An 11,684-nucleotide genomic window follows, 5' to 3' on the forward strand; every position below is an offset into this window, starting at 1 on the left:
CATGCAAGAAGGTTTTATATTTTCCACTAGTTCTCAAGGTAGACTGGCAGGGTGAATGTAGTAGGGGAGACCTCCAACACTGAATGAAACAGGTTATATCTTATCTTCAAAAACAATGCTAAACTCACAAGATTGTCATACCTGCCTTTCCTGATGAACCTAGATCTGTAAAACTCTTTTAAATTATATAATGAGAAAATCTTATCTAACACTGAACACCTATTGAGTCACAGACATATTTTCCCTTTGCTCCTAGAAAAATCATCTACATGCCATAGCTGTGTTTTGTGACAAGTAAAGAAGAAAATCCAAAACTACGAAAATAAATAATGATTAAGCTACCAAAATAGTAGCTAATGTGGAAATTGTAGGTAAGATTCTTCAAATAAATACTTTCTCTAGTAATTATAAAATTAATGAAGAATTTTATATTTTGAGAAACACATTATTACTTTACTGGATTATTCTACTCAACTTATGTAATAAAGCCACCTAGCCAAATTAATCTCAATCACTTTTCTTACTTTCTCTCAAAATGTGGGGTTGTAAGGTGATGAAAAGAGGAAAGCACTAGCAATGCATTGACTGCTCAGGTGGTAGCACCAACTCTACATATTATTCATGATCCCAGGAAAGGATCATTTTCACTGTCAAATCACCATTCCTTGTCCATAGATCTTAAAGAAGTAGTTGTGTATTCAGGCCAAACCTCTTAAAAAATATTATTTTATATTAGGGGAAGGTTCATGGAAGGTGGGAGGGGAGGAAAAGCAGCAATACAGGTGAATTGTTTGCAGGCTTGGTTATAGATCTAAACCCTGTTATTATTAATCAACTAACTGACCTTACCATCTGCTACTCATGAATACTAAATTAATGAGCTTTCTGGAGTGGAAAGAGACAAGTTTCAGTGTAGCATCACTTGACTACGTGGATTCATATGTAAATGGCATGATTTCTGGGTAGCAGCAAGGTAGGCTAATGCACAAAATACCTCGGATCTGTTAAGTTTCATGGCATTAACTAGTATGTTAGCTCAGGGATAAAAAACAATGTTTTCCTTCCTTTGCCCTTTTTTCTCTCTCCTTTTCCTCTCTTTTATCCTCCTTATTTTGAGGCATAAATACAGTATAAGGCTACATAAAAATGCCCTGAGCCCTAATATATACATATGAAAAATGTTTTTATGTTTTCAAATTGAAAGAAAAAGAGCTATATACCTGAAGCAGCTGAAGTAAAATAATATTGAATGTCAATTATAATTATATATATGTGTGTGTGTGTGTGTGTGTGTGTGTGTGTGTGTGTCACAGGACGTAAAGTACAGCATAGGGAATATAGTCAATGGTGTTGTAACAGCTATATATAGTACAATGTCAGGGGGATAGTAGATAGGGGAGAGGTTATCTCTTGTAAGTAGTGTAAATATCTGTTATGTTGCTTTGCACACCTGAAACTAATTTAAAAAAAATAAATTCTACTTTCATCCAACTTGATTTCTCACCACCAGAGATCAACCAAACCACTAATGTGAAATATTTTAAAAAGAAGACTTTTAACAACGGTGTTTCATGTTCCATAAATGAGTTCCACATTCAACATGTTTTCCACCATTTTCCTCTCTAAAGTTCATTTATAGTTATGGATTCCCTCTGCTATTAGATATAAACTCTTTTTTTTAACTTTTATTTATTTTAAGTGTGTTTTTCTAGGACCCATCAGCTCCAAGTCAAGTAGTTGTTTCAATCTAGTTGGGCACAGCTCACACTGGCCCATGGGGGAGTCAAACCGGCAACCTTGGTGTAACGAGCATCACGCTCTAACCAACTGAGCTAACTGGCCACCCCTAGATGTTAACTCTTAAAGACAGGATATGTGTTTTATTTATCGATACATTTCCCACAATCTGCAGAGCAGTTCTTTGAGCATGGGAGTTCATCTGTTGAGAGTTTAGCTAAACTACTTATTATTGTTGCTTCAGCATCCATTTTTTTGGCCAATTGGCCTGCAGCCTTGAAGTGGCACTAGCCCCTACTACAAATATATGCCATAGATAACAGCCTTAAGAGTCACAAGTAAATGTAAGTTCCTGATAGGAATTCTCCAACAGCCCTTGTGAACAACACTCTCCCTCACCTCCAAGGGCGTTCCCATTTGTGCCCTTAGATAAGACCTCTCCCCACCATGGGGCTTACCAAAACCCCACTCTGGTTTAAGTTGACCAATCTGGCCTTAGCCCAGGAACGATAAAGCATTCCACCTACAGACCCTAATAAAGTCATATGCTCCTGGTCCTGTCATTGTGCCTGCATCCTGACTTGATCTCCACATGTGGCTTCTCAAGGCATGCTGTGTACTTCCTTGAGGACCTGTGAGTAATAAACTTCTCTACTTCTTTTTTTATGGCAGAATAGTATTCCATTGTGTATATATACCACAACTTCTTTACCCATTCATCTGTCGAAGGACATTTTGGTTGTTTCCATGTCTTGGCCACCGTAAACAAAGCTGCAATGAACATTGGAGCACATATATCTTTATGGATAAATGTTTTCAGATTTTTTGGGTAGATACCCAGGAGAGGGATTGCTGGGTCATATGGTAATTCTATTCGTAATTTTTTGAGGAACCTCCACACTGCCTTCCATAACGGCTGCACCAGTCTGCATTCCCACAAACCAGTGTATGAGGGTTCCTTTTTCTCCACAGCCTCTCCAACACTTGTTACTCTTTGACTTGTTGATGATAGCCATTCTAACTGGGGTGAGGTGATACCTCATTGTGGTTTTTATTTGCATTTTTCTGATGATTATTGATGTTAAACATTTTTTTGTAAGTCTATTGGCCATTTGTATGTCTTCTTTGGAGAAATGTCTATTCAGGTCCTCTGCCTATTTTTTGTTTGTTTGTTTTTTGTTGTTTAGTTATATGAGTTCCTTATATATTTTGGATATTAGCCCCTTATCAGACGCATTGTTTGCAAAAATCTTCTCCCATTTGGTTGGTTGCCCCTTTATTTTGTTGATGGTTTCTTTTGCTGTGCAGAAGTTTTTTAGTTTGATATAGTCCTATTCATTTATTTCAGCTTGTACTTCCCTTGCCTTTGAGGTCAAATTCATTAAATGCTCTTTGAACCCAAGGTCCATAAGTTTAGTACCTGTTTTCTTCTATGCAGTTTATTGTTCCAGGTCTTTGATCCATTTTGAGTTCGTTTTGGTACATGGTGGCAGATAGCAGTCTAGTTTCACTCTTTTACATATGGCTTTCCAATTCTTTGTTGAAGAGGCTGCTTTGCTCCATTGTATGTTTTTGGCTTCTTTGTCAAAAATTATCTCATACACTGCTGGTGGGAATGCAGATTGGTGCAGCTGCTATGGAAGGCAGTGTGGAGGTTCCTCAAAAAATTACGAATAGAATTACCATATGACCCAGCAATCCCTCTCCTGGGTATCTACCCAAAAATCTGAAAACATTTATACATAAAGACACGTGTGCTCCAATGTTCATTGCAGCTTTACTTACGGGGGCCAAGACATGGAAATAAAGTATCCTTCGATAGATGATTGGATAAAGAAGTTGTGGTATAGATACAAAATAGACTACTACTCTGCCATTAGAAATGATGAAATAGGACCATTTGCGACAACGTAGATGAATCTTGAGATTATTATGCTGAGCGAAATAAGTCAGACAGAAAAAGTCGAGAACCATATGATTTCACTGATATGTGGTATATAAAACTAAAAACAACAGAAGAACAAGACAAACAAATAAAGAAACAAAAACTCATATAGACACAGCCAATAATTTAGTGGTTACCAGAGGATAAGGAGGGAGGAGGGTGGTAGTTGAAGGTAAAGGTGATCAAATATATGGTGATGGAAGGAGAACTTATTCTGAGTGGTGAGCACACAATGTGAGATATATAGATGATGTAATACAGAATAGTACACCTGAAATCTATGTAACTTTACTAACAGTTGTCACCCCAATGAACTTAAAAAACAAAAACAAAAACTTCTCTACCTCAATTTCCTTATGGTCTTTTGTTGAACAGTTTTGTAACATCAGACACCTCAGGGCTCTGCTTAACAAATGTTAATTTAACAAAGTCACAGTACCCTAAATACTATCTCCTTATACTAAACAGTTTTGAAAATTTCCAACAAATATTAAAAATATAATACACTCATATGTTGTTTCCAGTCAAAGGTGGAGATCAAGAGAAAAGAAATGTTGAAATAGAGAAATGAAAGAGACAACAAGATATAGAAACAAAATTTGGAGGGAAAAAAACGTAACGAGTAGAAACAAACAAGAAAAACAGGTGGAAGAAGCCACTAAGCTATTAGGTGAAAATATAAAAGGAGGGAATTTAATCAATTTTTAAAAACCTATTAATCAAAAGTCAGACTCTAACTGGGAAATAAATATATATTGTGCTCCTTTTATGTTCCAGGGCTTTCAGTAGCTGTGTGTGAGAGAACAAATAGTAAAATCAACAAGTAAATAAAAAAAAAAATCAGATAGTAATGGACAAAGTAATAATATTCTGTGACATAGTAAAGAGTAAATGGAATCCTTAGGGTTGTGAAGGACCATCTGAAAAGGTGATGCTACAGAATCGCAAAGGGTCCATTGGCCTGCACACGTCCAAACCAAACAAGACACAAACAGGAGTTTGCAGCAAAGAACGTAAAGATTTAGAGAATTGGCGCCAAGATCAGAGACACAGGTGACCCAGTGCTCTCAAAACCCTGGCTCCCCGATGGCCTATCGGGGATAGATTATATAGCAGAAAGTCATTAATCATGGTTACTATGGGAGCTGGAGTCATGGGCTCTACTGATTGGTCAGGGCTGGGGTAGGAGCAGTTTATCATGGCTTCAGGTCCTGGTGTCAACTGAGGTATCATTCTGTCTGGTTTTGAGGGGATGTGGTCTTTTAGGCCATTCCACTTCCATGAAATCTGGTTATTGTATCTTGGTCATGGTCAAAAGACCTGCAGTGTTATTCTGAAGTGAGTACGCTGACCAGAACCTAATGTCCTCTTCCAGAACCGTGTGTCTCTTCCAGAAGTAATTAGATACACTGACCAGAACCTAATGTCCTAAGGGATTAATGATTAAGGGAGTAGACATGCTGTATGTGTATAGGTGGAAGGATCTGGAGAAGGAATGCAAGTGAGTCATAGTGCTATTATGGTAAATAAGGCAAGCCTGGATTAAAGCAAAAACCATGCTAAAGAAATGAAGTTCTTGTGCAGTTACAGTGACATATTTACCTGAAGTCTGAATGACAAAAGGATCCAACAGTGTGATGGGCAGGGAGAAGACCATTTCTCGCAGAGGGAACAGCTAGTGCAGAAGAGATAAAATGGAAAATTAGCTTAGTAAATTCAAGGAAAAAAAAAGGAGATCAGTATTGCTGTAACAAAGGGTACAGAGAAAAAATGGTTCAAGATGGCATTGAAGAGATCAGATCAAGGGGCCAGGATGCGTAGTTTGGTTTATATTCCATAATGAAGGGGAGACCACAAAAGGTTGCCATGGCTACTGTGTTACACAACTTCCAGGGATACAGTTCACATAATGTTCCCTGTGAATGCTGTCTGTGTAAAAATGTCCAAACCTGTAGATTATTTTTATAAGAGTTTATTTGAGCCAAACTGCTGGCAATTACCGGGAAGCAAGATCTCTAATGCTTCAGAGAATGACGGCTTGCAGTTTCTCTTTTGCATTTGGAATTAAGGGGGGGAATTTAAAGAAGAAAGCAAGGTGGGGATTGGATTACAGGATACTTAACAATATTATATGCCCTCTTGAGGGCAGCTACACCTTTGAGGGTTATTTCTGGAATTTTAAAAGTGTGTTAACCTAGATCAACAAGAACAATGGACAGGGCGTATTTAAAAAACTTCCACTAAAGAATAGGACTGGGGCATGACTATCCACCATGACCTGCCCAGTTAGGAATTTATGATTTATTACAGCACCTCTTCTTTTCTTTTTTTTATCACAATGCTTCCCCCTGAAGTTTATAAGGTGGCAGGTGAAAGGGTCAAATATTTGCCACTGTGACATAAAAATTACTTTAACAGAAGGCATTCGCAATGCTGAAATTTCTCATCTGCCTAAAAGTAGAGCCTCCTAAAAGAACTCAAAGGAACTGAATTGTTATAAATCTCCCTGGGAGCAGCCAAGGAAGCTTGACTTCACATTACAGGAGATGAGAAGTCTCCACACTACACCTAAGAGACATTGTTACAAAACTATCGCATCTCCCATCTATTGTCGTAAAGACCTATTTCTCATACCTAAATGCCATTTATTTTCCCATAAGTGATCTTTCCCTCCCTCCTTTCCTCTATTAAGAAGTCATTCATTTTATCTTAAATTCCATTCTCTTCCTCTCCTTCCCCTAGTAAGATGATATACAAGCCCCAAATTGTAAATGCTTCCTCCAGTCACATTTTTTTGTGAACTCCCATATAAACAAGATTAAATCTTTCTTTTCTCTTGCTAATCTGTCTTTTGTCAGTTTAATTTTAAAGCCTTCAAGAACTGATATTAAAAGGATAGAGGAAAAGTTCCTCCCTAGCACAGGCCCAGTAAGCTTGGGGATGACGTGATCTGACTTATGATTTTTGTTTGTCTTTAAATTTCTCTCACTGATCTGTGGAAAATGGATTTAGGAGAAGAAGCAAAAAGACCATATAATAGGTATATGACAGAGACGATAATGACTTAGATTGATACTGGACGTAACGGAAAGTAACTAGAATTTTAGTATATACTATATTAGGTATAAAATTAGCAGGATTTATTGGTGAATATAATATGAGTAAGAGAAAGATAGGAATCAAGGATGATTCTTTGATTTTTTTGCTTGAGCAATAGATTGAGAGCTAGCTGTGTTTATTTGTTTGTTTTGTTTATTTGTTTGTTTGTTTGTTTGTTTGTTTTCAGTTTGAAAGCAGTTGCTGTTTATTAATATGACCAGATTACAAAAATACCTATGGTAGATGCTTTAGTAGTTCATCCTCCTAATAAGCCTGTTGATCTGGCCTTTCCTGTTGCCAGCATCTCCACCTTCTACAAAATGGGAGATGAGGAAGACAGGAAGGGAAACTGGTGGAAATAAAGAACTACTGCTATGGATATTCAGATTGTCTCTGCACAACCCTAGGGGAGAAATACTTTCAACTTAGGCTACTGATAAGATTTTGATATTTGTTAGGACAACTTTTTACAGATTGCAGAAAAGACTCCCATTTTAATAATATCTGTATATAATCATTTTCTGACAAATGGAAGCAATATATCTTGAGAAATAGGATTCTTTTTTGTCTAGTTTACATAAAAATGCCGTATAAGAGGGTGAAATCAACAGTTTTGTTCTGTCAATGTTAGATATGTCCAAACCTATAGAGAATTCTATGAGTTTATTTGAGTCAAACTGACAATTGTTGAGAAGCAAAACTTAATGAATTAAGAAAATAATCCATAGAATGGCAGTTTTGCAGCTTATTTTATACAGTAGAATCAAAAGAAGAGAAGTAAAGAAGGTTTCATAAAATCCATTGGTGGTAGATTAAGGGGGTGGGAGAAGGTGAAGAGGGGAAATCTCTGGGATTGGATAAAAAGTAAAACAGAAAGACGAAAGACGTACCTCTTTTACATTGCTGGGTACCGGAGAGTTAATAGTTAACATTTACAGCACATAGAGATGGTATTTGGGGAACAAGATAACAATGAGGGGTTCTGCAGTCTCTTGTCTTGGTTGTGCCTTCAGGGGTCTGGAAAAGATTACTCTGACATTACAAAGGTATGTTATCTTAGATGATGCAAAAAGAAAACAGACAAGCTCACTTAAGGTAAAGATTGACTTTTGTCAAGACAGCTACAGGCCTAGGACATGACTATCTACCATGACCTGCTTTTAGTTAGAAAGTTTTTTGTTCAGATCATACTGTGTGGTTAATTTCAGTCTCTGAGTTTGTAGGGCCTGCCATGCTGGCATCCCCTGAGCTTGTCAGGTTTAGTATGTAGCCACTTTTTCATCCATAGTTCTAGCAATATTAAATATAAGCTATCTAGTAGGTAATCAAGTGGAAATGTCAAATAGGCAGATGGATATTAGTGTCCAGAGTTCTGGGAATAGATAAGGGCTAGACTTATAGACCTGGGAATCATTAGCATATATAAAGCATTTAAAGCCTGGGAATGGATGAAATTACAAAGGGAGAAAATACAGACACAGGTGTCATGTTCATCATCATTATTTTTTTTTTATTTCTTAACCTTCTCTAATTGTAGAATAATAAAATCCTAGATTTATGAGGAAATATAGAGGACATCTCCATCCCACTCTAGAATGCATGAATCATCATTTACAGCATCCTTGAAATGTACTCATATTATCTTTGCATATTTCCAGGTGTGAGTAGCTTCCAATTGTACATGGCAGCCCATTCCATTATTAAACTATTGAATTTTTTTTATAATCCCTATTCACTTACAGGTTCTGCATGGCCAGCAGCAGATATTGCCTAGAATGTTGGGTGAAATCAAGCAAAGACTTTTGATCAGGTTTTTGGAATTGAAGTCCTCAATCTGCCCCAGCAGCTTGAATTAATGTCTTCATAAACTTACTGTCAGCAGATAATTTAGACTTTGTAAAGGCATTGACTCATTGTGTCTTCTGTCAAATTGCAAATGTACATAGTAATATTAATACACTTTTTCATATTAAAACTTTATTCCACAAAACTATTCTCTTATTCACCCTGTATATTTCAGAGCTAGGCTTTATAATGAATCATAATACCCAGTCAGGCATAAAGCACTTTGTGGAGATATAGCAATGTTCATTTTATTGTGTAATTGCCTATTGGTACCAAGGAAATTTGCCTGAGGTAGAAATATCTATGGAATTCTCTCCCCAGGTGTTTGGATTGAGGAGGGAATGAGTGTTATATAATGAAAATCACTGAGGGCAGAGCATTTGGCACCTGGCTGTGCAACCGCAGCTACCCTGAAGCCAAAATAATGGCTAAGCAATGACCCATATGGGGTCACTGTGTGTGGATTTTCAGACAGGATTGAACTCCAAGGGCACCATTGCCATAGACTATGATATGACTGATGACTTTGTAGTTTTCCAACACGATGGCCCTGGCCCCATAAAGTAACTAGTATCCTTAAGGCCCCAAAAGGGGGGGAAATAGAGAAGGGCATAATACTAATAGCAATTACTAAATATTATTACACTTTTTCAAAGTGCCGAGACCTAAGTGTTTTGCCTTGACATTTAAAAATAAAATAATCCTCATATGGTTATCTTACGGGGTAGATAATATTTTCTCAATGTCACAGATAAGGAAAGAAATATGTGCATGATTCTGACATCCTTGTTGACAAATTGTTCACATTCAGTAGGAGAAAAAGACTTTTCACAAATTATCGCAATGCAATGTATTTCTATTCAGGGAAAAACAAACCTCTGAGTCATCTTTGACTCATGCATCTCTCCCTATTTAGCAAATTCTCAGATCTTATTAATTACAGCTCCCAAATATCTATTATTCAGCCTTCTGTCGTGTCTTTACCATCACTATCATAATTCTGGTTTTTCTTACACCTAGTCTGAGTATTTTTAAACGAGCATTCTTATTGGTCTCCTTGCCATCAGTTTCTCCATCTCTAATGTATTATCAAATTTTGTCAGAGTGATTGTTCTAAAACAAATATCTGAATCCCAGCTAAGTATGGTAGATTGTACACAGTGTAAGTCACCTGTTCTCAAAGTGTGATCCAGGAATGCTAGGGGTCCTCAAGATGAATTCAGGCAATCTGTGAAGTGAAAACTCTTTTCTAGCACCACGGCCATGCTCAGTTATTGGCTAACAGCAGCCAAGGAGATGCACTGTTTCAAGTCAATGTAGGTGGTGAATCCAGGGGGATGGCAGCAGGGCATGTTAGTCAACCACACTTCCTAGAGCTGACCATGTGAGCAGTGGATTTTCATGGGCACCATGACAGAGGATGGAGAATGTTTGTGTGCCTGAGAACAGTGGGGTGACATTAGTGCAGTGGTGATCGTGGTGGTGGTAAGTAGTTTCATCTTTCGCACTAAGTATAAGTAGTCAAATCATACACAGTACTGAAAAATCAAGAAATAGCAATATAAGCATTCTATTATGAAATTTAGCAATAAATACCACATGAAATAGCTAAGAGAGCTAAACGAATTTTAAAAACATGTATATGTATAACTTGGACATAAAATAAATGAAACACATATTGAAGCAGATCACAAAATTCTTCAGTGACACCCCATTCCCTGGAGGATAAAATTGGAACTTATTGAAAGCAGTCAATGGTCATCTATCCTCTGGCTCCCTTGTAAGCCATTCCATTTCTTTCTGTTACCTACACTTCAACCACTCTGAAATGATCTAATATTCTGTTAAAGAAAGAAACAACAGGCCTAAGGTGGAGCCGCTTGCTCCGAAAACAGCAAACCAAGACTTAATTGCAGTTTCAGCCCCTCCCAGGAATGTGACCTTAAACCAATCAGTCTGGAATTTCCTTATCAACACCAGTGAGGTAATCTGCCTGATAAGATCCCTGCAGCTCTTCCCCCAAAGAAAGTTGCCCTTTCCTGAAATAATTCTTTTGTTTCTTTTACTAACAACTTTCCTCTTTCATCCCATTTCTGCCTCATAACACATAGGTCGCTGGTTCGATTCCCACATGGGCCAGTGAGCTGCACCCTCCACAACTATAGTGAAAAACAACAGCGTGACTTGAAGCTAAGCTGCACCCTCTACAACTAGATTGAAAAAAAAAAACAAAAAAACAAAAACGACTTGACTTGGAGCTGATGGGTCCTGGAAAAACACGCTGTTTCCCAATATTACCCCCCCACACACACAAAAAAGAAAGAAAACTACTAGTGGCCCCTGTAGTTCTTTATTTATTTGGAATCAGTCCATGGTCCCCATTCTTTGAGGTTCAATCCTTTTCCTAATCCCCAGATTCTACATAGAGAACCAATGGTACTTATTAGCCAGAGTTGGACTGGGTTCAGCTTAAAAACCTGACTGGGTCTGGGATTGGACTAGGTCCAATTTACCTGGACAGGGTCTAGTGGGAAATCTCAGGTAAGTAAAATTTTGTTTTAAATAAAGGGTAACAGGGGAGGGGAAAGATAGAAGAGGGAAAGGGGGGTCAAATATATGGTGATGTAGTACAGAAGTATACACTTGAAACCTATATAACTTTATTAATCAATGTCACCAAACTAAATTTAATAAATTTTTCTTAAATTATATTTGCTAATGGGAACTTGGAAATCAAAAAAGCTTAGGTATTAGTTTGGCACCAAGAAGCACAAAGGCCTAGCTAAAACAAATGGAATCCTTTATATCCTAAAGTTTGAGTGTACCACCTTCCAGCAAACCTGTGTATTTTAGGTTAAAGAACTATACTCCTGGAAGCTGCAGAGATCTAGAAAGACAGCAAAATTTTACTAAAAACAACCCAGAATTACAAAGGCCATTATGGGGAATGTTACAATTAAATAAGATTATTCATTTAAGAAGTGTACGTGAGAGCAAGTAATCCCCAGTTAAACAAACAGAATGGGATACTTATTTTTAATTGGTACGCAGAGGTTTC

This window comes from Rhinolophus ferrumequinum, chromosome X, assembly GCF_004115265.2.
Source record: "Rhinolophus ferrumequinum isolate MPI-CBG mRhiFer1 chromosome X, mRhiFer1_v1.p, whole genome shotgun sequence".
NCBI lineage: Eukaryota > Metazoa > Chordata > Mammalia > Chiroptera > Rhinolophidae > Rhinolophus > Rhinolophus ferrumequinum.